Raw genomic sequence first — 26,038 nt, forward strand, 5'->3', positions numbered from 1 at the left:
ATATGAAAAAAGCAAACATGTTTTCTTTTTGTTATTGTTTTAAAATGATGAAGGTTAATTTGTCTCACTTAATTTAAATTCGAATTATTAAATAGCACTCTCGGCAACGGCCATATCACGCTGAAAACACCGGTTCTCGTCCGATCACCGAAGTTAAGCAGCGTCGAGCGCAGTCAGTACTTGGAAACTTTGCGTGCCGTTGGCTTTTTCACTTTTATTTCCTCTTTTAAATTCCACGAGATATGAAAAAAGCAAACATATCTTCTTTTTATTATAGATTGATAAAGATGAAGGTTTATTAATTTCGAATTATTAAATAGCACTCTCGGCAACGGTCATATCACGCTGAAAACACCGGTTCTCGTCCGATCACCGAAGTTAAGCCGCGTCGAGCGCAGTCAGTACTTGGGAGGGAGACCACTTAGGAACACTGCGTGCCGTTGGATTTTTCACTTTTTTTTTCCTCTTTTAAATTCCTATAGATATGAAAAAAGCCAACATATTTTCTTTTTGTTATTGTATTAAAAAGATGAAGGTAAATTTGTCTCACTTAATTTAAATTCGAATTATTAAATAGCACTCTCGGCAACGGCCATATCACGCTGAAAACACCGGTTCTCGTCCGATCACCGAAGTTAAGCAGCGTCGAGCGCAGTTAGTACTTGGGAGGGAGGCCACTTAGGAACACTGCGTGCCGTTGGCTTTTTCACTTTTTTTCCTCTTTTAAATTCCAATAGATATGAAAAAAGCAAACATATTTTCTTTTTGTTATTGTTTTAAAAAGATGAAGGTTAATTTGTCTCACTTAATTTAAATTCGAATTATTAAATAGCACTCTCGGCAACGGCCATATCACGCTGAAAACACCGGTTCTCGTCCGATCACCGAAGTTAAGCAGCGTCGAGCGCAGTCAGTACTTGGGAGAGAGACCGCTTAGGAACACTGCGTGCCGTTGGCTTTTTCACTTTTTTTCCTCTTTTAAATTCCAATAGATATGAAAAAAGCAAACATATTTTCTTTTTGTTATTGTTTTAAAAAGATGATGGTTAATTTGTCTCACTTAATTTAAATTCGAATTATTATCTAGCACTCTCGGCAACGGCCATATCACGCTGAAAACACCAGATCTCGTCAGATCACCGAAGTTAAGCATCGGCGAGCGCAGTCAGTACTTGGGAGGGAGACCACTTAGAAACACTGCGTGCCGTTGGCTTTTTCACTTTTTTTTCCTCTTTTAAATTCCACTAGATATGAAAAAAGCAAACATATTTTCTTTTTTTTATTGTTTTAAAAGATGATGGTTAATTTGTCTCACTTAATTTAAATTCGAATTATTAAATAGCACTCTCGGCAACGGCCATATCACGCTGAAAACACCGGTTCTCGTCCGATCACCGATGTTAAGCAGCGTCGAGCGCAGTCAGTACTTGGAGCCTTTGCGTGCCGTTGGCTTTTTCACTTTTATTTCCTCTTTTAAATTCCATGAGATATGAAAAAAGCAAACATATCTTCTTTTTTATTATTGATTTATAAAGATGAAGGTTTATTAATTTCGAATTATTAAATAGCACTCTCGGCAACGGCCATATCACGCTGAAAACACCGGTTCTCGTCCGATCACCGAAGTTAAGCAGCGTCGAGCGCAGTCAGTACTTGGGAGGGAGACCACTTAGGAACACTGCGTGCCGTTGGCTTTTTCACTTTTTTTCCTCTTTTAAATTCCTATAGATATGAAAAAAGCAAACATATTTTTTTTTTGTTATTGTTTTAAAAAGATGAAGGTCAATTTGTCTCACTTAATTTAAATTCGAATTATTATCTAGCACTCTCGGCAAGGGCCATATCACGCTGAAAACACCAGATCTCGTCAGATCACCGAAGTTAAGCATCGGCGAGCGCAGTCAGTACTTGGGAGGGAGACCACTTAGAAACACTGCGTGCCGTTGGCTTTTTCACTTTTTTTTCCTCTTTTAAATTCCACTAGATATGAAAAAAGCAAACATATTTTCTTTTTGTTATTGTTTTAAAAAGATGATGGTTAATTTGTCTCACTTAATTTAAATTCGAATTATTAAATAGCACTCTCGGCAACGGCCATATCACGCTGAAAACACCGGTTCTCGTCCGATCACCGAAGTTAAGCAGCGTCGAGCGCAGTCAGTACTTGGAAACTTTGCGTGCCGTTGGCTTTTTCACTTTTATTTCCTCTTTTAAATTCCATGAGATATGAAAAAAGCAAACATATCTTCTTTTTATTATTGATTTATAAAGATGAAGGTTTATTAATTTCGAATTATTAAATAGCACTCTCGGCAACGGCCATATCACGCTGAAAAAACCGGTTTTCGTCCGATCACCGAAGTTAAGCAGCGTCGAGCGCAGTCAGTACTTGGAAACTTTGCGTGCCGTTGGATTTTTCACTTTTTTTTCCTCTTTTAAATTCCTATAGATATGAAAAAAGCCAACATATTTTCTTTTTGTTATTGTATTAAAAAGATGAAGGTAAATTTGTCTCACTTAATTTAAATTCGAATTATTAAATAGCACTCTCGGCAACGGCCATATCACGCTGAAAACACCGGTTCTCGTCCGATCACCGAAGTTAAGCAGCGTCGAGCGCAGTCAGTACTTGGGAGGGAGACCACTTAGGAACACTGCGTGCCGTTGGCTTTTTCACTTTTTTTCCTCTTTTAAATTCCAATAGATATGAAAAAAGCAAACATATTTTCTTTTTGTTATTGTTTTAAAAAGATGAAGGTTAATTTGTCTCACTTAATTTAAATTCGAATTATTAAATAGCACTCTCGGCAACGGCCATATCACGCTGAAAACACCGGTTCTCGTCCGATCACCGAAGTTAAGCAGCGTCGAGCGCAGTCAGTACTTGGGAGGGAGACCGCTTAGGAACACTGCGTGCCGTTGGCTTTTTCACTTTTTTTCCTCTTTTAAATTCCAATAGATATGAAAAAAGCAAACATATTTTCTTTTTGTTATTGTTTTAAAAAGATGATGGTTAATTTGTCTCACTTAATTTAAATTCGAATTATTATCTAGCACTCTCGGCAACGGCCATATCACGCTGAAAACACCGGTTCTCGTCCGATCACCGAAGTTAAGCAGCGTCGAGCGCAGTCAGTACTTGGAAACTTTGCGTGCCGTTGGCTTTTTCACTTTTATTTCCTCTTTTAAATTCCATGATATATGAAAAAAGCAAACATAGGCTATCTTCTTTTTCTTATTGATTTATAAAGATGAAGGGTAATTTAATTCGAATTATTAAATAGCACTCTCGGCAACGGCCATATCACGCTGAAAATACCGGTTCTCGTCCGATCACCGAAGTTAAGCAGCGTCGAGCGCAGTCAGTACTTGGGAGGGAGACCACTTAGGAACACTGCGTGCCGTTGGCTTTTTCACTTTTTTTCCTCTTTTAAATTCCAATGGATATGAAAAAAGCAAACATATTTTCTTTTTGTTATTGTTTTAAAAAGATGATGGTTAATTTGTCTCACTTAATTTAAATTCGAATTATTAAATAGCACTCTCGGCAACGGCCATATCACGCTGAAAACACCGGTTCTCGTCCGATCACCGAAGTTAAGCAGCGTCGAGCGCAGTCAGTACTTGGAAACTTTGCGTGCCGTTGGCTTTTTCACTTTTATTTCCTCTTTTAAATTCCATGAGATATGAAAAAAGCAAACATATCTTCATTTTATTATTGATTTATAAAGATGAAGGTTTATTAATTTCGAATTATTAAATAGCACTCTCGGCAACGGCCATATCACGCTGAAAAAACCGGTTTTCGTCCGATCACCGAAGTTAAGCAGCGTCGAGCGCAGTCAGTACTTGGAAACTTTGCGTGCCGTTGGATTTTTCACTTTTTTTTCCTCTTTTAAATTCCTATAGATATGAAAAAAGCCAACATATTTTCTTTTTGTTATTGTATTAAAAAGATGAAGGTAAATTTGTCTCACTTAATTTAAATTCGAATTATTAAATAGCACTCTCGGCAACGGCCATATCACGCTGAAAACACCGGTTCTCGTCCGATCACCGAAGTTAAGCAGCGTCGAGCGCAGTCAGTACTTGGGAGGGAGACCACTTAGGAACACTGCGTGCCGTTGGCTTTTTCACTTTTTTTCCTCTTTTAAATTCCAATAGATATGAAAAAAGCAAACATATTTTCTTTTTGTTATTGTTTTAAAAAGATGAAGGTTAATTTGTCTCACTTAATTTAAATTCGAATTATTAAATAGCACTCTCGGCAACGGCCATATCACGCTGAAAACACCGGTTCTCGTCCGATCACCGAAGTTAAGCAGCGTCGAGCGCAGTCAGTACTTGGGAGGGAGACCGCTTAGGAACACTGCGTGCCGTTGGCTTTTTCACTTTTTTTCCTCTTTTAAATTCCAATAGATATGAAAAAAGCAAACATATTTTCTTTTTGTTATTGTTTTAAAAAGATGATGGTTAATTTGTCTCACTTAATTTAAATTCGAATTATTATCTAGCACTCTCGGCAACGGCCATATCACGCTGAAAACACCGGTTCTCGTCCGATCACCGAAGTTAAGCAGCGTCGAGCGCAGTCAGTACTTGGAAACTTTGCGTGCCGTTGGCTTTTTCACTTTTATTTCCTCTTTTAAATTCCATGAGATATGAAAAAAGCAAACATATCTTCATTTTATTATTGATTTATAAAGATGAAGGTTTATTAATTTCGAATTATTAAATAGCACTCTCGGCAACGGCCATATCACGCTGAAAAAACCGGTTTTCGTCCGATCACCGAAGTTAAGCAGCGTCGAGCGCAGTCAGTACTTGGAAACTTTGCGTGCCGTTGGATTTTTCACTTTTTTTTCCTCTTTTAAATTCCTATAGATATGAAAAAAGCCAACATATTTTCTTTTTGTTATTGTATTAAAAAGATGAAGGTAAATTTGTCTCACTTAATTTAAATTCGAATTATTAAATAGCACTCTCGGCAACGGCCATATCACGCTGAAAACACCGGTTCTCGTCCGATCACCGAAGTTAAGCAGCGTCGAGCGCAGTCAGTACTTGGGAGGGAGACCACTTAGGAACACTGCGTGCCGTTGGCTTTTTCACTTTTTTTCCTCTTTTAAATTCCAATAGATATGAAAAAAGCAAACATATTTTCTTTTTGTTATTGTTTTAAAAAGATGAAGGTTAATTTGTCTCACTTAATTTAAATTCGAATTATTAAATAGCACTCTCGGCAACGGCCATATCACGCTGAAAACACCGGTTCTCGTCCGATCACCGAAGTTAAGCAGCGTCGAGCGCAGTCAGTACTTGGGAGGGAGACCGCTTAGGAACACTGCGTGCCGTTGGCTTTTTCACTTTTTTTCCTCTTTTAAATTCCAATAGATATGAAAAAAGCAAACATATTTTCTTTTTGTTATTGTTTTAAAAAGATGATGGTTAATTTGTCTCACTTAATTTAAATTCGAATTATTATCTAGCACTCTCGGCAACGGCCATATCACGCTGAAAACACCGGTTCTCGTCCGATCACCGAAGTTAAGCAGCGTCGAGCGCAGTCAGTACTTGGAAACTTTGCGTGCCGTTGGCTTTTTCACTTTTATTTCCTCTTTTAAATTCCATGATATATGAAAAAAGCAAACATAGGCTATCTTCTTTTTCTTATTGATTTATAAAGATGAAGGGTAATTTAATTCGAATTATTAAATAGCACTCTCGGCAACGGCCATATCACGCTGAAAATACCGGTTCTCGTCCGATCACCGAAGTTAAGCAGCGTCGAGCGCAGTCAGTACTTGGGAGGGAGACCACTTAGGAACACTGCGTGCCGTTGGCTTTTTCACTTTTTTTCCTCTTTTAAATTCCAATGGATATGAAAAAAGCAAACATATTTTCTTTTTGTTATTGTTTTAAAAAGATGATGGTTAATTTGTCTCACTTAATTTAAATTCGAATTATTAAATAGCACTCTCGGCAACGGCCATATCACGCTGAAAACACCGGTTCTCGTCCGATCACCGAAGTTAAGCAGCGTCGAGCGCAGTCAGTACTTGGAAACTTTGCGTGCCGTTGGCTTTTTCACTTTTATTTCCTCTTTTAAATTCCATGAGATATGAAAAAAGCAAACATATCTTCATTTTATTATTGATTTATAAAGATGAAGGTTTATTAATTTCGAATTATTAAATAGCACTCTCGGCAACGGCCATATCACGCTGAAAAAACCGGTTTTCGTCCGATCACCGAAGTTAAGCAGCGTCGAGCGCAGTCAGTACTTGGAAACTTTGCGTGCCGTTGGATTTTTCACTTTTTTTTCCTCTTTTAAATTCCTATAGATATGAAAAAAGCCAACATATTTTCTTTTTGTTATTGTATTAAAAAGATGAAGGTAAATTTGTCTCACTTAATTTAAATTCGAATTATTAAATAGCACTCTCGGCAACGGCCATATCACGCTGAAAACACCGGTTCTCGTCCGATCACCGAAGTTAAGCAGCGTCGAGCGCAGTCAGTACTTGGGAGGGAGACCACTTAGGAACACTGCGTGCCGTTGGCTTTTTCACTTTTTTTCCTCTTTTAAATTCCAATAGATATGAAAAAAGCAAACATATTTTCTTTTTGTTATTGTTTTAAAAAGATGAAGGTTAATTTGTCTCACTTAATTTAAATTCGAATTATTAAATAGCACTCTCGGCAACGGCCACATCACGCTGAAAACACCGGTTCTCGTCCGATCACCGAAGTTAAGCAGCGTCGAGCGCAGTCAGTACTTGGGAGGGAGACCGCTTAGGAACACTGCGTGCCGTTGGCTTTTTCACTTTTTTTCCTCTTTTAAATTCCAATAGATATGAAAAAAGCAAACATATTTTCTTTTTGTTATTGTTTTAAAAAGATGATGGTTAATTTGTCTCACTTAATTTAAATTCGAATTATTATCTAGCACTCTCGGCAACGGCCATATCACGCTGAAAACACCGGTTCTCGTCCGATCACCGAAGTTAAGCAGCGTCGAGCGCAGTCAGTACTTGGAAACTTTGCGTGCCGTTGGCTTTTTCACTTTTATTTCCTCTTTTAAATTCCATGATATATGAAAAAAGCAAACATAGGCTATCTTCTTTTTCTTATTGATTTATAAAGATGAAGGGTAATTTAATTCGAATTATTAAATAGCACTCTCGGCAACGGCCATATCACGCTGAAAATACCGGTTCTCGTCCGATCACCGAAGTTAAGCAGCGTCGAGCGCAGTCAGTACTTGGGAGGGAGACCACTTAGGAACACTGCGTGCCGTTGGCTTTTTCACTTTTTTTTCCTCTTTTAAATTCCAATGGATATGAAAAAAGCAAACATATTTTCTTTTTGTTATTGTTTTAAAAAGATGATGGTTAATTTGTCTCACTTAATTTAAATTCGAATTATTATCTAGCACTCTCGGCAACGGCCATATCACGCTGAAAACACCGGTTCTCGTCCGATCACCGAAGTTAAGAAGCGTCGAGCGCAGTCAGTACTTGGGAGGGAGACCACTTAGGAACACTGCGTGCCGTTGGCTTTTTCACTTTTTTTCCTCTTTTAAATTCCAATAGATATGAAAAAAGCAAACATATTTTCTTTTTGTTATTGTTTTAAAAAGATGAAGGTTAATTTGTCTCACTTAATTTAAATTCGAATTATTATCTAACACTCTCGGCAACGGCCATATCACGCTGAAAACACCAGATCTCGTCAGATCACCGAAGTTAAGCATCGGCGAGCGCAGTCAGTACTTGGGAGGGAGACCACTTAGAAACACTGCGTGCCGTTGGCTTTTTCACTTTTTTTTCCTCTTTTAAATTCCACTAGATATGAAAAAAGCAAACATATTTTCTTTTTGTTATTGTTTTAAAAAGATGATGGTTAATTTGTCTCACTTAATTAAAATTCGAATTATTAAATAGCACTCTCGGCAACGGCCATATCACGCTGAAAACACCGGTTCTCGTCCGATCACCGAAGTTAAGCAGCGTCGAGCGCAGTCAGTACTTGGAAACTTTGCGTGCCGTTGGCTTTTTCACTTTTATTTCCTCTTTTAAATTCCATGAGATATGAAAAAGCAAACATATCTTCTTTTTATTATTGATTTATAAAGATGAAGGTTTATTAATTTCGAATTATTAAATAGCACTCTCGGCAACGGCCATATCACGCTGAAAACACCGGTTCTCGTCCGATCACCGAAGTTAAGCAGCGTCGAGCGCAGTCAGTACTTGGGAGGGAGACCACTTAGGAACACTGCGTGCCGTTGGCTTTTTCACTTTTTTTTCCAATTTTAAATACCTATAGATATGAAAAAAGCAAACATATTTTTTTTTGTTATTGTTTTAAAAAGATGAAGGTCTATTTGTCTCACTTAATTTAAATTCGAATTATTATCTAGCACTCTCGGCAACGGCCATATCACGCTGAAAACACCAGATCTCGTCAGATCACCGAAGTTAAGCATCGGCGAGCGCAGTCAGTACTTGGGAGGGAGACCACTTAGAAACACTGCGTGCCGTTGGCTTTTTCACTTTTTTTCCTCTTTTAAATTCCACTAGATATGAAAAAAGCAAACATATTTTCTTTTTGTTATTGTTTTAAAAAGATGATGGTTAATTTGTCTCACTTAATTTAAATTCGAATTATTAAATAGCACTCTCGGCAACGGCCATATCACGCTGAAAACACCGGTTCTCGTCCGATCACCGAAGTTAAGCAGCGTCGAGCGAAGTCAGTACTTGGAAACTTTGCGTGCCGTTGGATTTTTCACTTTTTTTTCCTCTTTTAAATTCCTATAGATATGAAAAAAGCCAACATATTTTCTTTTTGTTATTGTATTAAAAAGATGAAGGTAAATTTGTCTCACTTAATTTAAATTCGAATTATTAAATAGCACTCTCGGCAACGGCCATATCACGCTGAAAACACCGGTTCTCGTCCGATTACCGAAATTAAGCAGCGTCGAGCGCAGTCAGTACTTGGGAGGGAGACCACTTAGGAACACTGCGTGCCGTTGGCTTTTTCACTTTTTTTCCTCTTTTAAATTCCAATAGATATGAAAAAAGCAAACATATTTTCTTTTTGTTATTGTTTTAAAATGATGAAGGTCTATTTGTCTCACTTAATTTAAATTCGAATTATTATCTAGCACTCTCGGCAACGGCCATATCACGCTGAAAACACCAGATCTCGTCAGATCACCGATGTTAAGCATCGGCGAGCGCAGTCAGTACTTGGGAGGGAGACCACTTAGAAACACTGCGTGCCGTTGGCTTTTTCACTTTTTTTCCTCTTTTAAATTCCACTAGATATGAAAAAAGCCAACATATTTTCTTTTTGTTATTGTATTAAAAAGATGAAGGTAAATTTGTCTCACTTAATTTAAATTCGAATTATTAAATAGCACTCTCGGCAACGGCCATATCACGCTGAAAACACCGGTTCTCGTCCGATCACCGAAGTTAAGCAGCGTCGAGCGCAGTCAGTACTTGGGAGGGAGACCACTTAGGAACACTGCGTGCCGTTGGCTTTTTCACTTTTTTTTCCAATTTTAAATACCTATAGATATGAAAAAAGCAAACGTATTTTTTTTTGTTATTTATTTTAAAAAGATGAAGGTCTATTTGTCTCACTTAATTTAAATTCGAATTATTATCTAGCACTCTCGGCAACGGCCATATCACGCTGAAAACACCAGATCTCGTCAGATCACCGAAGTTAAGCATCGGCGAGCGCAGTCAGTACTTGGGAGGGAGACCACTTAGAAACACTGCGTGCCGTTGGCTTTTTCACTTTTTTTCCTCTTTTAAATTCCACTAGATATGAAAAAAGCAAACATATTTTCTTTTTGTTATTGTTTTAAAAAGATGATAGTTAATTTGTCTCACTTAATTTAAATTCGAATTATTAAATAGCACTCTCGGCAACGGCCATATCACGCTGAAAACACCGGTTCTCGTCCGATCACCGAAGTTAAGCAGCGTCGAGCGCAGTCAGTACTTGGGAGGGAGACCGCTTAGGAACACTGCGTGCCGTTGGCTTTTTCACTTTTTTTCCTCTTTTAAATTCCAATAGATATGAAAAAAGCAAACATATTTTCTTTTTGTTATTGTTTTAAAAAGATGAAGGTTAATTTGTCTCACTTAATTTAAATTCGAATTATTATCTAGCACTCTCGGCAACGGCCATATCACGCTGAAGACACCGGTTCTCGTCCGATCACCGAAGTTAAGCAGCGTCGAGCGCAGTCAGTACTTGGAAACTCTGCGTGCCGTTGCCTTTTTCACTTTTATTTCCTCTTTTAAATTCCATCAGATATGAAAAAAGCAAACATATCTTCTTTTTGTTATTGTTTTATAAAGATCAAGGTTTTTAAATTCAAATTATTAAATAGCACTCTCGGCAACGGCCATATCACGCTGAAAACACTGGTTCTCGTCCGATCACCGAAGTTAAGCAGCGTCGAGCGCAGTCAGTACTTGGGAGGGAGACCACTTAGGAACACTGCGTGCCGTTGGCTTTTTCACTTTTTTTCCTCTTTTAAATTCCAATAGATATGAAAAAAGCCAACATATTTTCTTTTTGTTATTGTTTTAAAAAGATGAAGGTTAATTTGTCTCACTTAATTTAAATTCGAATTATTAAATAGCACTCTCGGCAACGGCCATATCACGCTGAAAACACCGGTTCTCGTCGGATCACCGAAGTTAAGCAGCGTCGAGCGCAGTCAGTACTTGGGAGGGAGACCACTTAGGAACACTGCGTGCCGTTGGCTTTTTCACTTTTTTTTCCTCTTTTATATTCCAATAGATATGAAAAAAGCCAACATATTTTCTTTTTGTTATTGTTTTAAAAAGATGATGGTTAATTTGTCTCACTTAATTTAAATTCGAATTATTATCTAGCACTCTCGGCAACGGCCATATCACGCTGAAAACACCGGTTCTCGTCCGATCACCGAAGTTAAGCAGCGTCGAGCGCAGTCAGTACTTGGAAACTTTGCGTGCCGTTGGCTTTTTCACTTTTATTTCCTCTTTTAAATTCCATGAGATATGAAAACAGCAAACATATCTTCTTTTTCTTATTGATTTATAAAGATGAAGGTTAATTAAATTCAAATTATTAAATAGCACTTTCGGCAACGGCCATATCACGCTAAAAACACCGGTTCTCGTCCGATCACCGAAGTTAAGCAGCGTCGAGCGCAGTCAGTACATGGGAGGGAGACCACGTAGGAACACTGCGGCCGTTGGCTTTTTCACTTTTTTTTCCTCTTTTAAATTCCAATGGATATGAAAAAAGCAAACATATTTTCTTTTTGTTATTGTTTTATAAAGATGAAAGTAAATTAAATTCAAATTATTAACTAGCACTCTCGGCAACGGCCATATCACGCTGAATACACCGGTTCTCGTCCGATAACCGAAGTTAAGCAGCTTCGAGCGCAGTCACTACTTGGGAGGGAGACCACTTAGGAACACTGCGTTCCGTTGGCTTTTTCACTTTTTTTTCCTCTTTTAAATTTTAATAGATATGAAAAAAGCAAACATGTTTTCTTTTTGTTATTGTTTTCAAATGATGAAGGTTAATTTGTCTCACTTAATTTAAATTCGAATTATTAACTAGCACTCTCGGCAACGGCCATATCACGCTGAATACACCGGTTCTCGTCCGTTCACCGAAGTTAAGCAGCGTCGAGCGCATACAGTACTTTAGAGGGAGACCACTTAGGAACACTGCGTGCCGTTTGCTTTTTCACTTTTTTTTCCTCTTTTAAATTTTAATAGATAAGAAAAAAGCAAACATGTTTTCTTTTTGTTATTGTTTTAAAATTATGAAGGTTAATTTGTCTCACTTAATTTAAATTCGAATTATTAACTAGCACTCTCGGCAACGGCCATATCACGCTGAAACCACCGGTTCTCGTCCGATCACCGAAGTTAAGCAGCGTCGAGCGCATACAGTACTTGGGAATACTGCGTGCCGTTTGCTTTTTCACTTTTGTTTCCTCTTTCAAATTCCACCAGATATGAAAAAAGCAAACATATCTTCTTTTTGATATTGTTTTATAAAGATGAAAGTTAATTAAATTCAAATTATTAACTAGCACTCTCGGCAACGGCCATATCACGCTGAATACACCGGTTCTCGTCCGATCACCGAAGTTAAGCAGCGTCAAGCGCAGTCAGTACTTGGGAGGGAGACTACTTAGGAACACTGCATGCCGTTGGCTTTTTCACTTTTTTTCCTCTTTTAAATTTTAATAGATATGAAAAAAGCAAACATGTTTTCTTTTTGTTATTGTTTTAAAATGATGAAGGTTAATTTGTCTCACTTAATTTAAATTCGAATTATTAACTAGCACTCTCGGCAACGGCCATATCACGCTGAAAACACCGGTTCTCGTCCGATTACCGAAGTTAAGCAGCGTCGAGCGCATACAGTACTTGGGAATACTGCGTGCCGTTTGCTTTTTCACTTTTGTTTCCTCTTTCAAATTCCACCAGATATGAAAAAAGCAAACATATGTTCATTTTGATATTGTTTTATAAAGATGAAATTTAATTAAAATCAAATTATTAACTAGCACTCTCGGCAACGGCCATATCACGCTGAATACATCGGTTCTCGTCCGATAACCGAAGTTAAGCAGCGTCGAGCGCAGTCACTACTTGGAAGGGAGACCACTTAGGAACACTGCGTTCCGTTGGCTTTTTCACTTTTTTTTCCTCTTTTAAATTTTAATAGATATGAAAAAAGCAAATATGTTTTCTTTTTGTTATTGTTTTCAAATGATGAAGGTTAATTTGTCTCACTTAATTTAAATTCGAATTATTAACTAGCACTCTCGGCAACGGCCATATCACGCTGAATACACCGGTTCTCGTCCGTTCACCGAAGTTAAGCAGCGTCGAGCGCATACAGTACTTTAGAGGGAGACCACTTAGGAACACTGCGTGCCGTTTGCTTTTTCACTTTTTTTTTCCTCTTTTAAATTTTAATAGATAAGAAAAAAGCAAACATGTTTTCTTTTTGTTATTGTTTTAAAATGATGAAGGTTAATTTGTCTCACTTAATTTAAATTCGAATTATTAACTAGCACTCTCGGCAACGGCCATATCACGCTGAAAACACCGGTTCTCGTCCGATCACCGAAGTTAAGCAGCGTCGAGCGCATACAGTACTTGGGAATACTGCGTGCCGTTTCCTTTTTCACTTTTGTTTCCTCTTTCAAATTCCACCAGATATGAAAAAAGCAAACATATCTTCTTTTTGATATTGTTTTATAAAGATGAAAGTTAATTAAATTCAAATTATTAACTAGCACTCTCGGCAACGGCCATATCACGCTGAATAGACCGGTTCTCGTCCGATCACCGAAGTTAAGCAGCGTCAAGCGCAGTCAGTACTTGGGAGGGAGACTACTTAGGAACACTGCATGCCGTTGGCTTTTTCACTTTTTTTTCCTCTTTTAAATTTTAATAGATATGAAAAAAGCAAACATGTTTTCTTTTTGTTATTGTTTTAAAATGATGAAGGTTAATTTGTCTCACTTAATTTAAATTCGAATTATTAACTAGCACTCTCGGCAACGGCCATATCACGCTGAAAACACCGGTTCTCGTCCGATCACCGAAGTTAAGCAGCGTCGAGCGCATACAGTACTCGGGAATACTGCGTGCCGTTTGCTTTTTCACTTTTGTTTCCTCTTTCAAATTCCACCAGATAAGAAAAAAGCAAACATATCTTCTTTTTGATATTGTTTTATAAAGATGAAATTTAATTAAATTCAAATTATTAACTAGAACTCTCGGCAACGGCCATATCACGCTGAAAACACCGGTTCTCGCCCGATCACCGAAGTTAAGCAGCGTCGAGCGCATACAGTACTTGGGAGGGAGACCACTTAGGAACACTGCGTGCTGTTGGCTTTTTCACTTTTGTTTCGTCTTTTAAATTCCACCCGATATGAAAAAAGCAAACATATCTTCTTTTTGATATTGTTTTATAAAGATGGAAGTAAATTAAATGCAAATTATTAACTAGCACTCTCGGCAACGGCCATATCACGCTGAATACACCGGTTCGAATTTAAATTAAGTGAGACAAATTAACCTTCATCATTTTAAAACAATAACAAAAAGAAAACATGTTTGCTTTTTTCATATCTATTAAAATTTAAAAGAGGAAAAAAAGTGAAAAAGCCAACGAAACGCAGTGTTCCTAAGTGGTCTCCCTCCCAAGTACTGACTGCGCTCGACGCTGCTTAACTTCGGTGATCGGACGAGAACCGGTGTTTTCAGCGTGATATGGCCGTTGCCGAGAGTGCTATTTAATAATTTGAATTTAAAAACCTTCATCTTTATAAAGCAATAACAAAAAGAAGATATGTTTGCTTTTTTCATATCTGATGGAATTTAAAAGAGGAAATAAAAGTGAAAAAGCCAACGGCACGCAAAGTTTCCAAGTACTGACTGCGTTCGACGCTGCTTAACTTCGGTGATCGGACGAGAACCGGTGTTTTCAGCGTGATATGGCAGTTGCCGAGAGTGCTAGATAATAATTCGAATTTAAACTAAGTGAGACAAATTAACCATCATCTTTTTAAAACAATAACAAAAAGGAAATATGTTTGCTTTTTTCATATCTATTGGTTGAAGAAAAAAAACATGCGATTTTTTCGGTACACTTTTTAATGCATTTTTTTCTGGACAAATATTTGACCGAATTCAAATTAATTACCTATAAAATACTCACTAAAAGTGATTTCATTTCGATTGATCAATAAATAAAAATGAACCTCGACTTTTAATAACATTTTCAAAATCGACGTTTCTCGGCCAGAGAAGCACATTTTGAGAATTTTTTCACTATTTCAAAATATAACCACTGAAACCACTATTTTTGTACTTTTTGCTTTAATTCAAGCAAATATAACGATATTCATTCAAAAAACTGTTCAAATTCAATTTCCAATAAGAAATCGTTGTCACGGATTTTGTATCTTGAAGAAAAAAACATGCGATTTTTTCGGTACACTTTTGAATGAATTTTTTTCTGGACAAATTTTTGACCGAATTCAGCTTATTTACCTATAAAATACTCATTAAAAGTGATTTCATATCGATTGATCAATAAATAAAAATGTACCTCGAGTGTTAATAACATTTTCAAAATCGACGTTTCTCGGCCAGAGAAGCACATTTTGAGAATTATTTCACTTTTTTAAAATATTACCACTGAAACCATTATTTTTGTACTTTTTGCATTAATTCAAAGCAAATATAACGATATTCATACAAAAAACTGTTAAAATTCAATTTCCAATAAGAAATCGTTGTCACGGATTTTATATCTTGAAGAAAAAAAATATGCGATTTTTTCGGTACACTTTTGAATGCATTTTTTTCTGGACAAATTTTTGACCGAATTCAGCTTATTTACCTATAAAATACTCATTAAAAGTGATTTCATATCGATTGATCAATAAATAAAAATGTACCTTTATTTTTAATAACATTTTCAAAATCGACGTTTCTCGGCCAGAGAAGCACATTTTGAGAATTTTTTCACTATTTTAAAATATAACCATTGAAACCATTATTTTTTTACTTTTTGCTTTAATTCAAGCAAATATAACGATATTCATCCAAAAAACTGTTACAATTCAATTTCCAATAAGAAATAGTTGTCACGGATTTTGTATCTTGAAGAAAACAAACATTCGATTTTTTCGGTACACTTTTTAATGAATTTTTTTCTGGACTAATTTTTGACCGAATTCAGCTTATTTACCTATAAAATACTCATTAAAAGTGATTTCATATCGATTTATCAATAAATAAAAATGTACCTTTATTTTTAATAACATTTTCAAAATCGACGTTTCTCGGCCAGAGAAGCACATTTTGAGAATTTTTTCACTATTTTAAAATATAACCATTGAAACCATTATTTTTTTACTTTTTGCTTTAATTAGAGCAAATATAACGATATTCATCCAAAAAACTGTTAAAATTCAATTTCCAATAAGAAATAGTTGTCACGGATTTTGTATCTTGAAGAAAACAAACATTCGATTTTTTCGGTACACTAATTTTTGACCGAATTCAGCTTTATTACCTATAAAATACTCATTAAAAGTGATTTCATCTCGATTGATCAATAAATAAAATTGAACCTCGATTTTTAATAACATTTTCAAAATCGACGTTTCTCGGCCAGAGAAGCACATTTTGAGAATTTTTCACTATTTTAAAATATAACCATTGAAACCATTGTTTTTGTACTTTTTTCTTTAATTCAAGCAAATATAACCATATTCATCCAAAAAACTGTTAAAATTCAATTTAAAATAAGAAATAGTTGTCACGGATTTTATCTTGAAGAAAAAAAAAATGCGATTTTTTCGGTACACTTTTTAATGAATTTTTTCTGGACAAATTTTTGACCGAATTCCGCTTATTTACCTATAAAATACTCATTAAAAGTGATTTCATATCGATTGATCAATAAACAAAAATGTACCTCGAGTTTTAATAACATTTTCAGAATCGACGTTTCTCGGCCAGAGAAGCACATTTTGAGAATTTTTTTACTATTTTAAAATATAACCACTGAAACCACTATTTTTTGTACTTTTTGCTTTAATTCAAGCAAATATAACGATATTCATTCAAAAACTGTTCAAATTCAATTTCCAATAAGAAATCGTTGTCACGGATTTTGTATCTTGAAGAAAAAAAACATGCGATTTTTTCGGTACACTTTTTAATGAATTTTTTTCTGGACAAACTTTTGACCGAATTCAGCTTGTTTACCTATAAAATACTCATTAAAAGTGATTTCATATCGATTGATCAATAAATAAAAATGTACCTTTATTTTTAATAACATTTTCAAAATCGACGTTTCTCGGCCAGAGAAGCACATTTTGAGAATTTTTTCACTATTTTAAAATATAACCACTGAAACCACTATTTTTGTACTTTTTGCTTTAATTCAAGCATATATAACGATATTCATTCAAAAAACTGTTCAAATTCAATTTTAAATAAGAAATCGTTGTCAAGGATTTTGTATCTTGAAGAAAAAAAACGTGTGATTTTTTCGGTACACTTTTTAATGCATTTTTTTCTGGACAAATGTTTGACCGAATTTAAATAAATTACCTATAAAATACTCATTAAAAGTGATTTCATTTCGATTGATCAATAAATAAAAATGAACCTCGATTTTTAATAACATTTTCAAAATCGACGTTTCTCGGCCAGAGAAGCACATTTTGAGAATTTTTTCACTATTTTAAAATATAACCACTGAAACCATTATTTTTGTACTTTTTGCATTAATTCAAAGCAAATATAACGATATTCATACAAAAAACTGTTAAAATTCAATTTCCAATAAGAAATAGTTGTCACGGATTTTGTATCTTGAAGAAAACAAACATTCGATTTTTTCGGTACACTTTTTAATGAATTTTTTTCTGGACTAATTTTTGACCGAATTCAGCTTATTTATCTATAAAATACTCATTAAAAGTGATTTCATATCGATTGATCAATAAATAAAAATGTACCTCGAGTTTTAATAACATTTTCAAAATCGACGTTTCTCGGCCAGAGAAGCACATTTTGAGAATTATTTCACTTTTTTAAAATATTACCACTGAAACCATTATTTTTGTACTTTTTGCATTAATTCAAAGCAAATATAACGATATTCATACAAAAAACTGTTAAAATTCAATTTCCAATAAGAAATCGTTGTCACGGATTTTATATCTTGAAGAAAAAAAATATGCGATTTTTTCGGTACACTTTTGAATGCATTTTTTTCTGGACAAATTTTTGACCGAATTCAGCTTATTTACCTATAAAATACTCATTAAAAGTGATTTCATATCGATTGATCAATAAATAAAAATGTACCTTTATTTTTAATAACATTTTCAAAATCGACGTTTCTCGGCCAGAGAAGCACATTTTGAGAATTTTTTCACTATTTTAAAATATAACCATTGAAACCATTATTTTTTACTTTTTGCTTTAATTCAAGCAAATATAACGATATTCATCCAAAAAACTGTTACAATTCAATTTCCAATAAGAAATAGTTGTCACGGATTTTGTATCTTGAAGAAAACAAACATTCGATTTTTTCGGTACACTTTTTAATGAATTTTTTTCTGGACTAATTTTTGACCGAATTCAGCTTATTTATCTATAAAATACTCATTAAAAGTGATTTCATATCGATTGATCAATAAATAAAAATGTACCTCGAGTTTTAATAACATTTTCAAAATCGACGTTTCTCGGCCAGAGAAGCACATTTTGAGAATTTTTTCACTATTTTAAAATATAACCACTGAAACCATTATTTTTGTACTTTTTGCTTTAATTCAAGCAAATATAACGATATTCATCCAAAAAACTGTTAAAATTCAATTTCCAATAAGAAATCGTTGTCACGGATTTTGTATCTTGAAGAAAAAACAATATGCGATTTTTTCGGTACACTTTTGAATGCATTTTTTTCTGGACAAATTTTTGACCGAATTCAGCTTATTTACCTATAAAATACTCATTAAAAGTGATTTCATATCGATTTATCAATAAATAAAAATGTACCTTTATTTTTAATAACATTTTCAAAATCGACGTTTCTCGGCCAGAGAAGCACATTTTGAGAATTTTTTCACTATTTTAAAATATAACCATTGAAACCATTATTTTTTTACTTTTTGCTTTAATTAGAGCAAATATAACGATATTCATCCAAAAAACTGTTAAAATTCAATTTCCAATAAGAAATAGTTGTCACGGATTTTGTATCTTGAAGAAAACAAACATTCGATTTTTTCGGTACACTAATTTTTGACCGAATTCAGCTTTATTACCTATAAAATACTCATTAAAAGTGATTTCATCTCGATTGATCAATAAATAAAATTGAACCTCGATTTTTAATAACATTTTCAAAATCGACGTTTCTCGGCCAGAGAAGCACATTTTGAGAATTTTTCACTATTTTAAAATATAACCATTGAAACCATTGTTTTTGTACTTTTTTCTTTAATTCAAGCAAATATAACCATATTCATCCAAAAAACTGTTAAAATTCAATTTAAAATAAGAAATAGTTGTCACGGATTTTATCTTGAAGAAAAAAAAAATGCGATTTTTTCGGTACACTTTTTAATGAATTTTTTCTGGACAAATTTTTGACCGAATTCCGCTTATTTACCTATAAAATACTCATTAAAAGTGATTTCATATCGATTGATCAATAAACAAAAATGTACCTCGAGTTTTAATAACATTTTCAGAATCGACGTTTCTCGGCCAGAGAAGCACATTTTGAGAATTTTTTTACTATTTTAAAATATAACCACTGAAACCACTATTTTTGTACTTTTTGCTTTAATTCAAGCATATATAACGATATTCATTCAAAAAACTGTTCAAATTCAATTTTAAATAAGAAATCGTTGTCAAGGATTTTGTATCTTGAAGAAAAAAAACGTGTGATTTTTTCGGTACACTTTTTAATGCATTTTTTTCTGGACAAATGTTTGACCGAATTTAAATAAATTACCTATAAAATACTCATTAAAAGTGATTTCATTTCGATTGATCAATAAATAAAAATGAACCTCGATTTTTAATAACATTTTCAAAATCGACGTTTCTCGGCCAGAGAAGCACATTTTGAGAATTTTTTCACTATTTTAAAATATAACCACTGAAACCATTATTTTTGTACTTTTTGCATTAATTCAAAGCAAATATAACGATATTCATACAAAAAACTGTTAAAATTCAATTTCCAATAAGAAATAGTTGTCACGGATTTTGTATCTTGAAGAAAACAAACATTCGATTTTTTCGGTACACTTTTTAATGAATTTTTTTCTGGACTAATTTTTGACCGAATTCAGCTTATTTATCTATAAAATACTCATTAAAAGTGATTTCATATCGATTGATCAATAAATAAAAATGTACCTCGAGTTTTAATAACATTTTCAAAATCGACGTTTCTCGGCCAGAGAAGCACATTTTGAGAATTATTTCACTTTTTTAAAATATTACCACTGAAACCATTATTTTTGTACTTTTTGCATTAATTCAAAGCAAATATAACGATATTCATACAAAAAACTGTTAAAATTCAATTTCCAATAAGAAATCGTTGTCACGGATTTTATATCTTGAAGAAAAAAAATATGCGATTTTTTCGGTACACTTTTGAATGCATTTTTTTCTGGACAAATTTTTGACCGAATTCAGCTTATTTACCTATAAAATACTCATTAAAAGTGATTTCATATCGATTGATCAATAAATAAAAATGTACCTTTATTTTTAATAACATTTTCAAAATCGACGTTTCTCGGCCAGAGAAGCACATTTTGAGAATTTTTTCACTATTTTAAAATATAACCATTGAAACCATTATTTTTTACTTTTTGCTTTAATTCAAGCAAATATAACGATATTCATCCAAAAAACTGTTACAATTCAATTTCCAATAAGAAATAGTTGTCACGGATTTTGTATCTTGAAGAAAACAAACATTCGATTTTTTCGGTACACTTTTTAATGAATTTTTTTCTGGACTAATTTTTGACCGAATTCAGCTTATTTATCTATAAAATACTCATTAAAAGTGATTTCATATCGATTGATCAATAAATAAAAATGTACCTCGAGTTTTAATAACATTTTCAAAATCGACGTTTCTCGGCCAGAGAAGCACATTTTGAGAATTTTTTCACTATTTTAAAATATAACCACTGAAACCATTATTTTTGTACTTTTTGCTTTAATTCAAGCAAATATAACGATATTCATCCAAAAAACTGTTAAAATTCAATTTCCAATAAGAAATCGTTGTCACGGATTTTGTATCTTGAAGAAAAAACAATATGCGATTTTTTCGGTACACTTTTGAATGCATTTTTTTCTGGACAAATTTTTGACCGAATTCAGCTTATTTACCTATAAAATACTCATTAAAAGTGATTTCATATCGATTTATCAATAAATAAAAATGTACCTTTATTTTTAATAACATTTTCAAAATCGACGTTTCTCGGCCAGAGAAGCACATTTTGAGAATTTTTTCACTATTTTAAAATATAACCATTGAAACCATTATTTTTTTACTTTTTGCTTTAATTAGAGCAAATATAACGATATTCATCCAAAAAACTGTTAAAATTCAATTTCCAATAAGAAATAGTTGTCACGGATTTTGTATCTTGAAGAAAACAAACATTCGATTTTTTCGGTACACTAATTTTTGACCGAATTCAGCTTTATTACCTATAAAATACTCATTAAAAGTGATTTCATCTCGATTGATCAATAAATAAAATTGAACCTCGATTTTTAATAACATTTTCAAAATCGACGTTTCTCGGCCAGAGAAGCACATTTTGAGAATTTTTCACTATTTTAAAATATAACCATTGAAACCATTGTTTTTGTACTTTTTTCTTTAATTCAAGCAAATATAACCATATTCATCCAAAAAACTGTTAAAATTCAATTTAAAATAAGAAATAGTTGTCACGGATTTTATCTTGAAGAAAAAAAAAATGCGATTTTTTCGGTACACTTTTTAATGAATTTTTTCTGGACAAATTTTTGACCGAATTCCGCTTATTTACCTATAAAATACTCATTAAAAGTGATTTCATATCGATTGATCAATAAACAAAAATGTACCTCGAGTTTTAATAACATTTTCAGAATCGACGTTTCTCGGCCAGAGAAGCACATTTTGAGAATTTTTTTACTATTTTAAAATATAACCACTGAAACCACTATTTTTTGTACTTTTTGCTTTAATTCAAGCAAATATAACGATATTCATTCAAAAACTGTTCAAATTCAATTTCCAATAAGAAATCGTTGTCACGGATTTTGTATCTTGAAGAAAAAAAACATGCGATTTTTTCGGTACACTTTTTAATGAATTTTTTTCTGGACAAACTTTTGACCGAATTCAGCTTGTTTACCTATAAAATACTCATTAAAAGTGATTTCATATCGATTGATCAATAAATAAAAATGTACCTTTATTTTTAATAACATTTTCAAAATCGACGTTTCTCGGCCAGAGAAGCACATTTTGAGAATTTTTTCACTATTTTAAAATATAACCACTGAAACCACTATTTTTGTACTTTTTGCTTTAATTCAAGCATATATAACGATATTCATTCAAAAAACTGTTCAAATTCAATTTTCAATAAGAAATCGTTGTCACGGATTTTGTATCTTGAAGAAAAAAAACGTGTGATTTTTTCGGTACACTTTTTAATGCATTTTTTTCTGGACAAATGTTTGACCGAATTTAAATAAATTACCTATAAAATACTCATTAAAAGTGATTTCATTTCGATTGATCAATAAATAAAAATGAACCTCGATTTTTAATAACATTTTCAAAATCGACGTTTCTCGGCCAGAGAAGCACATTTTGAGAATTTTTTCACTATTTTAAAATATAACCATTGAAACCATTATTTTTTTACTTTTTGCTTTAATTCAAGCAAATATAACGATATTCATACAAAAAACTGTTAAAATTCAATTTCCAATAAGAAATCGTTGTCACGGATTTTGTATCTTGAAGAAAAAAAACATGCGATTTTTTCGGTACACTTTTGATTGCATTTTTTTCTGGACAAACTTTTGACCGAATTCAGCTTATTTACCTATAAAATACTCATTAAAAGTGATTTCATATCGATTGATCAATAAATAAAAATGTTCCTTTATTTTTAATAACATTTTCAAAATCGACGTTTCTCGGCCAGAGAAGCACATTTTGAGAATTTTTTCACTATTTTAAAATATAACCACTGAAACCATTATTTTTGTACTTTTGGCTTTAATTCAAGCATATATAACGATATTCATTCAAAAAACTGTTCAAATTCAATTTTCAATAAGAAATCATTGTCACGGATTTTGTATCACGGATTTTGCACATTTTGAGAATTTTTAGACTATACTTTGCAGGCTCGTAACTCTGTTTCTACTGGAGATACGGGGATGTCCTTTGAGTATGTTTTAGTCCAGTTTGTCCCCCATCTAACCATAATAAAAACTTTGGGCTAGGACAAACAGGGGCCGAGTAATTAAGCTAAACGTAAACAAACAACCCGTCCATAGGAAACGCATTAGACTATACTTTGCAGGCTCGTAACTCTGTTACTACTGAGATACGTTGATGTCCTTTGAGTATGTTTTAGTCCAATTTGTCCCCCATCTAACCATACTAAAAACATTGAGCTACGACAAACAGGGGCCGAGTAATTAAGCTAAACGTAAACAAACAAACCGTCCATAGGAAATGCATTAGACTATACTTTGCAGGCCCATAACTCTGTGTTCACTAGAGATACGGGGATGTCCTTAGGATATGTTATAGTCCAAATTGTCCCCCATCTAACCATACTAAAAACTTTGGGCTACGACAAACAGGGGCCGAGTAATTAAGCTAAACGTAAACAAACAACCCCTCCATAGGAAATGCATTAGACTATACTTTGCAGGCTCGTAACTCTGTTTCTACTGAGATACGGGGAAGTCCTTTGAGTATGTTTTAGTCCAATTTGTCCCCCATCTAACCATACTAAAAACATTGAGCTACGACAAACAGGGGCCGAGAAATTAAGCTAAACGTAAACAAACAACCCGTCCATGGGAAATGCATTAGACTATACTTTGGAAGGCTCGTAACTCTGTTACTACTGAGATACGGGGATGTCCTTTGAGTATGTTTTAGTCCAATTTGTCCCCCATCTAACCATACTAAAAACATTGAGCTACGACAAACAGGGGCCGAGTAATTAAGCTAAACGTAAACAAACAACCCCTCCATAGGAAATGCATTAGACTATACATTGCAGGCTCGTAACTCTGTTTCTACTGGAGATACGGGGATGTCCTTTGAGTATGTTTTAGTCCAGTTTGTCCCCCATCTAACCATAATAAAAACTTTGGGCTAGGACAAACAGGGGCCGAGTAATTAAGCTAAACGTAAACAAACAACCCGTCCATAGGAAATGCATTAGACTATACTTTGCAGGCTCGTAACTCTGTTACTACTGAGATACGGGGATGTCCTTTGAGTATGTTTTAGTCCAATTTGTCCCCCATCTAACCATACTAAAAACATTGAGCTACGACAAACAGGGTCCGAGTAATTAAGCTAAACGTAAACAAACAACCCGTCCATAGGAAATGCATTAGACTATACTTTGCAGGCCCATAACTCTGTGTCTACTAGAGATACGGGGATGTCTTTAGGATATGTTATAGTCCAAATTATCCCCCATCTAACCATACTAAAAACATTGGGCTAGGACAAACAGGGGCCGAGTAATTAAGCTAAACGTAAACAAACAACCCCTCCATAGGAAATGCATTAGACTATACATTGCAGGCTCGTAACTCTGTTTCTACTGGATATACGGGGATGTCCTTTGAGTATGTTTTAGTCCAGTTTGTCCCCCATCTAACCATAATAAAAACTTTGGGCTACGACAAACAGGGGCCGAGTACTTAAGCAAAACGTAAAGAAACAAACCCCCTCCATAGGAAATGAGTTAGACTATACTTTGCAGGCTCGTAACTCTGTTTCTACTGGAGATACGGGGATGTCCTTTGAGTATGTTATAGTCCAATTTGTCCCCCATCTAACCATTTTAAAAACATTGAGCTACGACAAACAGGGGTCGAGATATTAAGCAAAATGTTCGTCAACTTTGCTATCGTCTCACTTATTTTTATTATGTTACTTATGATTTTTGCACTAAACGTTGGAGGCTCATAACTCTTGTTCTACAAGAGATACTGGGATCTCCTTTGGATATGTTATAGTACTCTTTGATCCCCATACAAGGATACTTTAAACTTGAGGCTACCTCAATATCGTCGTCAACTTATTTATTGTCTCACTTATTGTTAGAAGGTTACTTTTGATTTTTGAAAATAAACTTTGCAGGCTCGTAACTCTGTTTCTACTGGAGATACGGGGATGTCCTTTGAGTATGTTATTGTCCAATTTGTCCCCCATCTAACCATACTAAAAACTTTGGGCTACGACAAACAGGGGCCGAGTAATTAAGCTAAACGTAAACAAACAACCCCTCCTTAGGAAATGCATTAGACTATACATTGCAGGCTCGTAACTCTGTTTCTACTGGAGATACGGGGATGTCCTTTGAGTATGTTTTAGTCCAGTTTGTCCCCCATCTAACCATAATAAAAACTTTGGGCTAGGACAAACAGGGGCCGAGTAATTAAGCTAAACGTAAACAAACAACCCGTCCATAGGAAATGCATTAGACTATACTTTGCAGGCTCGTAACTCTGTTACTACTGAGATATGTTGATGTCCTTTGAGTATGTTTTAGTCCAATTTGTCCCCCATCTAACCATACTAAAAACATTGAGTTACGACAAACAGGGGCCGAGTAATTAAGCTAAACGTAAACAAACAAACCGTCCATAGGAAATGCATTAGACTATACTTTGCAGGCCCATAACTCTGTGTTCACTAGAGATACGGGGATGTCCTTAGGATATGTTATAGTCCAAATTGTCCCCCATCTAACCATACTAAAAACTTTGGGCTACGACAAACAGGGGCCGAGTAATTAAGCTAAACGTAAACAAACAACCCCTCCATAGGAAATGCATTAGACTATACTTTGCAGGCTCGTAACTCTGTTTCTACTGAGATACGGGGAAGTCCTTTGAGTATGTTTTAGTCCAATTTGTCCCCCATCTAACCATACTAAAAACATTGAGCTACGACAAACAGGGGCCGAGAAATTAAGCTAAACGTAAACAAACAACCCGTCCATGGGAAATGCATTAGACTATACTTTGCAGGCTCGTAACTCTGTTAGTACTGAGATACGGGGATGTCCTTTGAGTATGTTTTAGTCCAATTTGTCCCCCATCTAACCATACTAAAA

At 34.3% G+C, this 26,038-nt stretch overlaps 20 non-coding genes and 33 pseudogenes across 20 annotated transcripts; 52 read left to right on the forward strand and 1 right to left on the reverse strand.

Moving 5' to 3' along the window:
- The first annotated feature begins 102 nt into the window (after positions 1-102).
- LOC149715753 (5S ribosomal RNA) lies at positions 103-205 on the forward strand (annotated as a pseudogene).
- Positions 206-327: 122 nt separating this feature from the next.
- On the forward strand, positions 328-446 carry LOC149715754 (5S ribosomal RNA; annotated as a pseudogene).
- Positions 447-584: 138 nt separating this feature from the next.
- Positions 585-703, forward strand: LOC149715755 (5S ribosomal RNA). The gene has a single exon (XR_016372371.1). It is a non-coding gene; the product is annotated as a 5S ribosomal RNA (ribosomal RNA).
- Positions 704-839: 136 nt separating this feature from the next.
- On the forward strand, positions 840-958 carry LOC149715756 (5S ribosomal RNA). Its single transcript, XR_016374340.1, has one exon. It is a non-coding gene; the product is annotated as a 5S ribosomal RNA (ribosomal RNA).
- Positions 959-1,094: 136 nt separating this feature from the next.
- LOC149715757 (5S ribosomal RNA) lies at positions 1,095-1,213 on the forward strand (annotated as a pseudogene).
- Positions 1,214-1,349: 136 nt separating this feature from the next.
- On the forward strand, positions 1,350-1,452 carry LOC149715758 (5S ribosomal RNA; annotated as a pseudogene).
- A 123-nt stretch (positions 1,453-1,575) lies between these two features.
- On the forward strand, positions 1,576-1,694 carry LOC149715759 (5S ribosomal RNA). The gene has a single exon (XR_016372024.1). It is a non-coding gene; the product is annotated as a 5S ribosomal RNA (ribosomal RNA).
- Positions 1,695-1,830: 136 nt separating this feature from the next.
- LOC149715760 (5S ribosomal RNA) lies at positions 1,831-1,949 on the forward strand (annotated as a pseudogene).
- A 137-nt stretch (positions 1,950-2,086) lies between these two features.
- On the forward strand, positions 2,087-2,189 carry LOC149715761 (5S ribosomal RNA; annotated as a pseudogene).
- A 362-nt stretch (positions 2,190-2,551) lies between these two features.
- LOC149715762 (5S ribosomal RNA) lies at positions 2,552-2,670 on the forward strand. The gene has a single exon (XR_016372025.1). It is a non-coding gene; the product is annotated as a 5S ribosomal RNA (ribosomal RNA).
- A 136-nt stretch (positions 2,671-2,806) lies between these two features.
- Positions 2,807-2,925, forward strand: LOC149715763 (5S ribosomal RNA). Its single transcript, XR_016372118.1, has one exon. It is a non-coding gene; the product is annotated as a 5S ribosomal RNA (ribosomal RNA).
- A 136-nt stretch (positions 2,926-3,061) lies between these two features.
- Positions 3,062-3,164, forward strand: LOC149715764 (5S ribosomal RNA; annotated as a pseudogene).
- A 127-nt stretch (positions 3,165-3,291) lies between these two features.
- On the forward strand, positions 3,292-3,410 carry LOC149715765 (5S ribosomal RNA). Its single transcript, XR_016373225.1, has one exon. It is a non-coding gene; the product is annotated as a 5S ribosomal RNA (ribosomal RNA).
- A 136-nt stretch (positions 3,411-3,546) lies between these two features.
- Positions 3,547-3,649, forward strand: LOC149715766 (5S ribosomal RNA; annotated as a pseudogene).
- Positions 3,650-4,011: 362 nt separating this feature from the next.
- On the forward strand, positions 4,012-4,130 carry LOC149715767 (5S ribosomal RNA). Its single transcript, XR_016372026.1, has one exon. It is a non-coding gene; the product is annotated as a 5S ribosomal RNA (ribosomal RNA).
- A 136-nt stretch (positions 4,131-4,266) lies between these two features.
- On the forward strand, positions 4,267-4,385 carry LOC149715768 (5S ribosomal RNA). Its single transcript, XR_016372130.1, has one exon. It is a non-coding gene; the product is annotated as a 5S ribosomal RNA (ribosomal RNA).
- Positions 4,386-4,521: 136 nt separating this feature from the next.
- On the forward strand, positions 4,522-4,624 carry LOC149715769 (5S ribosomal RNA; annotated as a pseudogene).
- Positions 4,625-4,986: 362 nt separating this feature from the next.
- On the forward strand, positions 4,987-5,105 carry LOC149715770 (5S ribosomal RNA). Its single transcript, XR_016372027.1, has one exon. It is a non-coding gene; the product is annotated as a 5S ribosomal RNA (ribosomal RNA).
- A 136-nt stretch (positions 5,106-5,241) lies between these two features.
- Positions 5,242-5,360, forward strand: LOC149715771 (5S ribosomal RNA). The gene has a single exon (XR_016372143.1). It is a non-coding gene; the product is annotated as a 5S ribosomal RNA (ribosomal RNA).
- A 136-nt stretch (positions 5,361-5,496) lies between these two features.
- On the forward strand, positions 5,497-5,599 carry LOC149715772 (5S ribosomal RNA; annotated as a pseudogene).
- Positions 5,600-5,726: 127 nt separating this feature from the next.
- LOC149715773 (5S ribosomal RNA) lies at positions 5,727-5,845 on the forward strand. Its single transcript, XR_016373281.1, has one exon. It is a non-coding gene; the product is annotated as a 5S ribosomal RNA (ribosomal RNA).
- Positions 5,846-5,981: 136 nt separating this feature from the next.
- LOC149715774 (5S ribosomal RNA) lies at positions 5,982-6,084 on the forward strand (annotated as a pseudogene).
- Positions 6,085-6,446: 362 nt separating this feature from the next.
- Positions 6,447-6,565, forward strand: LOC149715775 (5S ribosomal RNA). The gene has a single exon (XR_016372028.1). It is a non-coding gene; the product is annotated as a 5S ribosomal RNA (ribosomal RNA).
- A 136-nt stretch (positions 6,566-6,701) lies between these two features.
- Positions 6,702-6,820, forward strand: LOC149715776 (5S ribosomal RNA). The gene has a single exon (XR_016374085.1). It is a non-coding gene; the product is annotated as a 5S ribosomal RNA (ribosomal RNA).
- A 136-nt stretch (positions 6,821-6,956) lies between these two features.
- Positions 6,957-7,059, forward strand: LOC149715777 (5S ribosomal RNA; annotated as a pseudogene).
- Positions 7,060-7,186: 127 nt separating this feature from the next.
- Positions 7,187-7,305, forward strand: LOC149715778 (5S ribosomal RNA). Its single transcript, XR_016373392.1, has one exon. It is a non-coding gene; the product is annotated as a 5S ribosomal RNA (ribosomal RNA).
- Positions 7,306-7,442: 137 nt separating this feature from the next.
- On the forward strand, positions 7,443-7,561 carry LOC149715779 (5S ribosomal RNA). Its single transcript, XR_016374273.1, has one exon. It is a non-coding gene; the product is annotated as a 5S ribosomal RNA (ribosomal RNA).
- Positions 7,562-7,697: 136 nt separating this feature from the next.
- On the forward strand, positions 7,698-7,816 carry LOC149715780 (5S ribosomal RNA; annotated as a pseudogene).
- A 137-nt stretch (positions 7,817-7,953) lies between these two features.
- LOC149715781 (5S ribosomal RNA) lies at positions 7,954-8,056 on the forward strand (annotated as a pseudogene).
- Positions 8,057-8,177: 121 nt separating this feature from the next.
- LOC149715782 (5S ribosomal RNA) lies at positions 8,178-8,296 on the forward strand. The gene has a single exon (XR_016372029.1). It is a non-coding gene; the product is annotated as a 5S ribosomal RNA (ribosomal RNA).
- Positions 8,297-8,432: 136 nt separating this feature from the next.
- Positions 8,433-8,551, forward strand: LOC149715783 (5S ribosomal RNA; annotated as a pseudogene).
- Positions 8,552-8,687: 136 nt separating this feature from the next.
- Positions 8,688-8,790, forward strand: LOC149715784 (5S ribosomal RNA; annotated as a pseudogene).
- Positions 8,791-8,927: 137 nt separating this feature from the next.
- Positions 8,928-9,046, forward strand: LOC149715785 (5S ribosomal RNA; annotated as a pseudogene).
- A 136-nt stretch (positions 9,047-9,182) lies between these two features.
- On the forward strand, positions 9,183-9,301 carry LOC149715786 (5S ribosomal RNA; annotated as a pseudogene).
- A 136-nt stretch (positions 9,302-9,437) lies between these two features.
- LOC149715787 (5S ribosomal RNA) lies at positions 9,438-9,556 on the forward strand. The gene has a single exon (XR_016372031.1). It is a non-coding gene; the product is annotated as a 5S ribosomal RNA (ribosomal RNA).
- A 137-nt stretch (positions 9,557-9,693) lies between these two features.
- On the forward strand, positions 9,694-9,812 carry LOC149715788 (5S ribosomal RNA; annotated as a pseudogene).
- A 136-nt stretch (positions 9,813-9,948) lies between these two features.
- On the forward strand, positions 9,949-10,067 carry LOC149715789 (5S ribosomal RNA). Its single transcript, XR_016372155.1, has one exon. It is a non-coding gene; the product is annotated as a 5S ribosomal RNA (ribosomal RNA).
- A 136-nt stretch (positions 10,068-10,203) lies between these two features.
- LOC149715790 (5S ribosomal RNA) lies at positions 10,204-10,306 on the forward strand (annotated as a pseudogene).
- A 121-nt stretch (positions 10,307-10,427) lies between these two features.
- On the forward strand, positions 10,428-10,546 carry LOC149715791 (5S ribosomal RNA). Its single transcript, XR_016373635.1, has one exon. It is a non-coding gene; the product is annotated as a 5S ribosomal RNA (ribosomal RNA).
- A 136-nt stretch (positions 10,547-10,682) lies between these two features.
- On the forward strand, positions 10,683-10,801 carry LOC149715792 (5S ribosomal RNA). The gene has a single exon (XR_016373731.1). It is a non-coding gene; the product is annotated as a 5S ribosomal RNA (ribosomal RNA).
- Positions 10,802-10,938: 137 nt separating this feature from the next.
- LOC149715793 (5S ribosomal RNA) lies at positions 10,939-11,041 on the forward strand (annotated as a pseudogene).
- Positions 11,042-11,163: 122 nt separating this feature from the next.
- LOC149715794 (5S ribosomal RNA) lies at positions 11,164-11,281 on the forward strand (annotated as a pseudogene).
- A 122-nt stretch (positions 11,282-11,403) lies between these two features.
- LOC149715795 (5S ribosomal RNA) lies at positions 11,404-11,522 on the forward strand (annotated as a pseudogene).
- A 137-nt stretch (positions 11,523-11,659) lies between these two features.
- LOC149715796 (5S ribosomal RNA) lies at positions 11,660-11,778 on the forward strand (annotated as a pseudogene).
- A 137-nt stretch (positions 11,779-11,915) lies between these two features.
- Positions 11,916-12,018, forward strand: LOC149715797 (5S ribosomal RNA; annotated as a pseudogene).
- Positions 12,019-12,140: 122 nt separating this feature from the next.
- LOC149715798 (5S ribosomal RNA) lies at positions 12,141-12,259 on the forward strand (annotated as a pseudogene).
- Positions 12,260-12,620: 361 nt separating this feature from the next.
- Positions 12,621-12,739, forward strand: LOC149715799 (5S ribosomal RNA; annotated as a pseudogene).
- Positions 12,740-12,876: 137 nt separating this feature from the next.
- Positions 12,877-12,995, forward strand: LOC149715800 (5S ribosomal RNA; annotated as a pseudogene).
- A 138-nt stretch (positions 12,996-13,133) lies between these two features.
- Positions 13,134-13,236, forward strand: LOC149715801 (5S ribosomal RNA; annotated as a pseudogene).
- Positions 13,237-13,358: 122 nt separating this feature from the next.
- Positions 13,359-13,477, forward strand: LOC149715802 (5S ribosomal RNA; annotated as a pseudogene).
- Positions 13,478-13,614: 137 nt separating this feature from the next.
- On the forward strand, positions 13,615-13,717 carry LOC149715803 (5S ribosomal RNA; annotated as a pseudogene).
- A 122-nt stretch (positions 13,718-13,839) lies between these two features.
- On the forward strand, positions 13,840-13,958 carry LOC149715804 (5S ribosomal RNA; annotated as a pseudogene).
- A 271-nt stretch (positions 13,959-14,229) lies between these two features.
- On the reverse strand, positions 14,230-14,348 carry LOC149715805 (5S ribosomal RNA; annotated as a pseudogene).
- Positions 14,349-26,038: the final 11,690 nt, after the last annotated feature.

This window comes from Phalangium opilio, unplaced genomic scaffold, assembly GCF_054372755.1.
Source record: "Phalangium opilio isolate 3A_F unplaced genomic scaffold, DU_Popi_V2 ptg000009l_1, whole genome shotgun sequence".
NCBI classification, from domain to species: Eukaryota; Metazoa; Arthropoda; class Arachnida; order Opiliones; family Phalangiidae; genus Phalangium; species Phalangium opilio.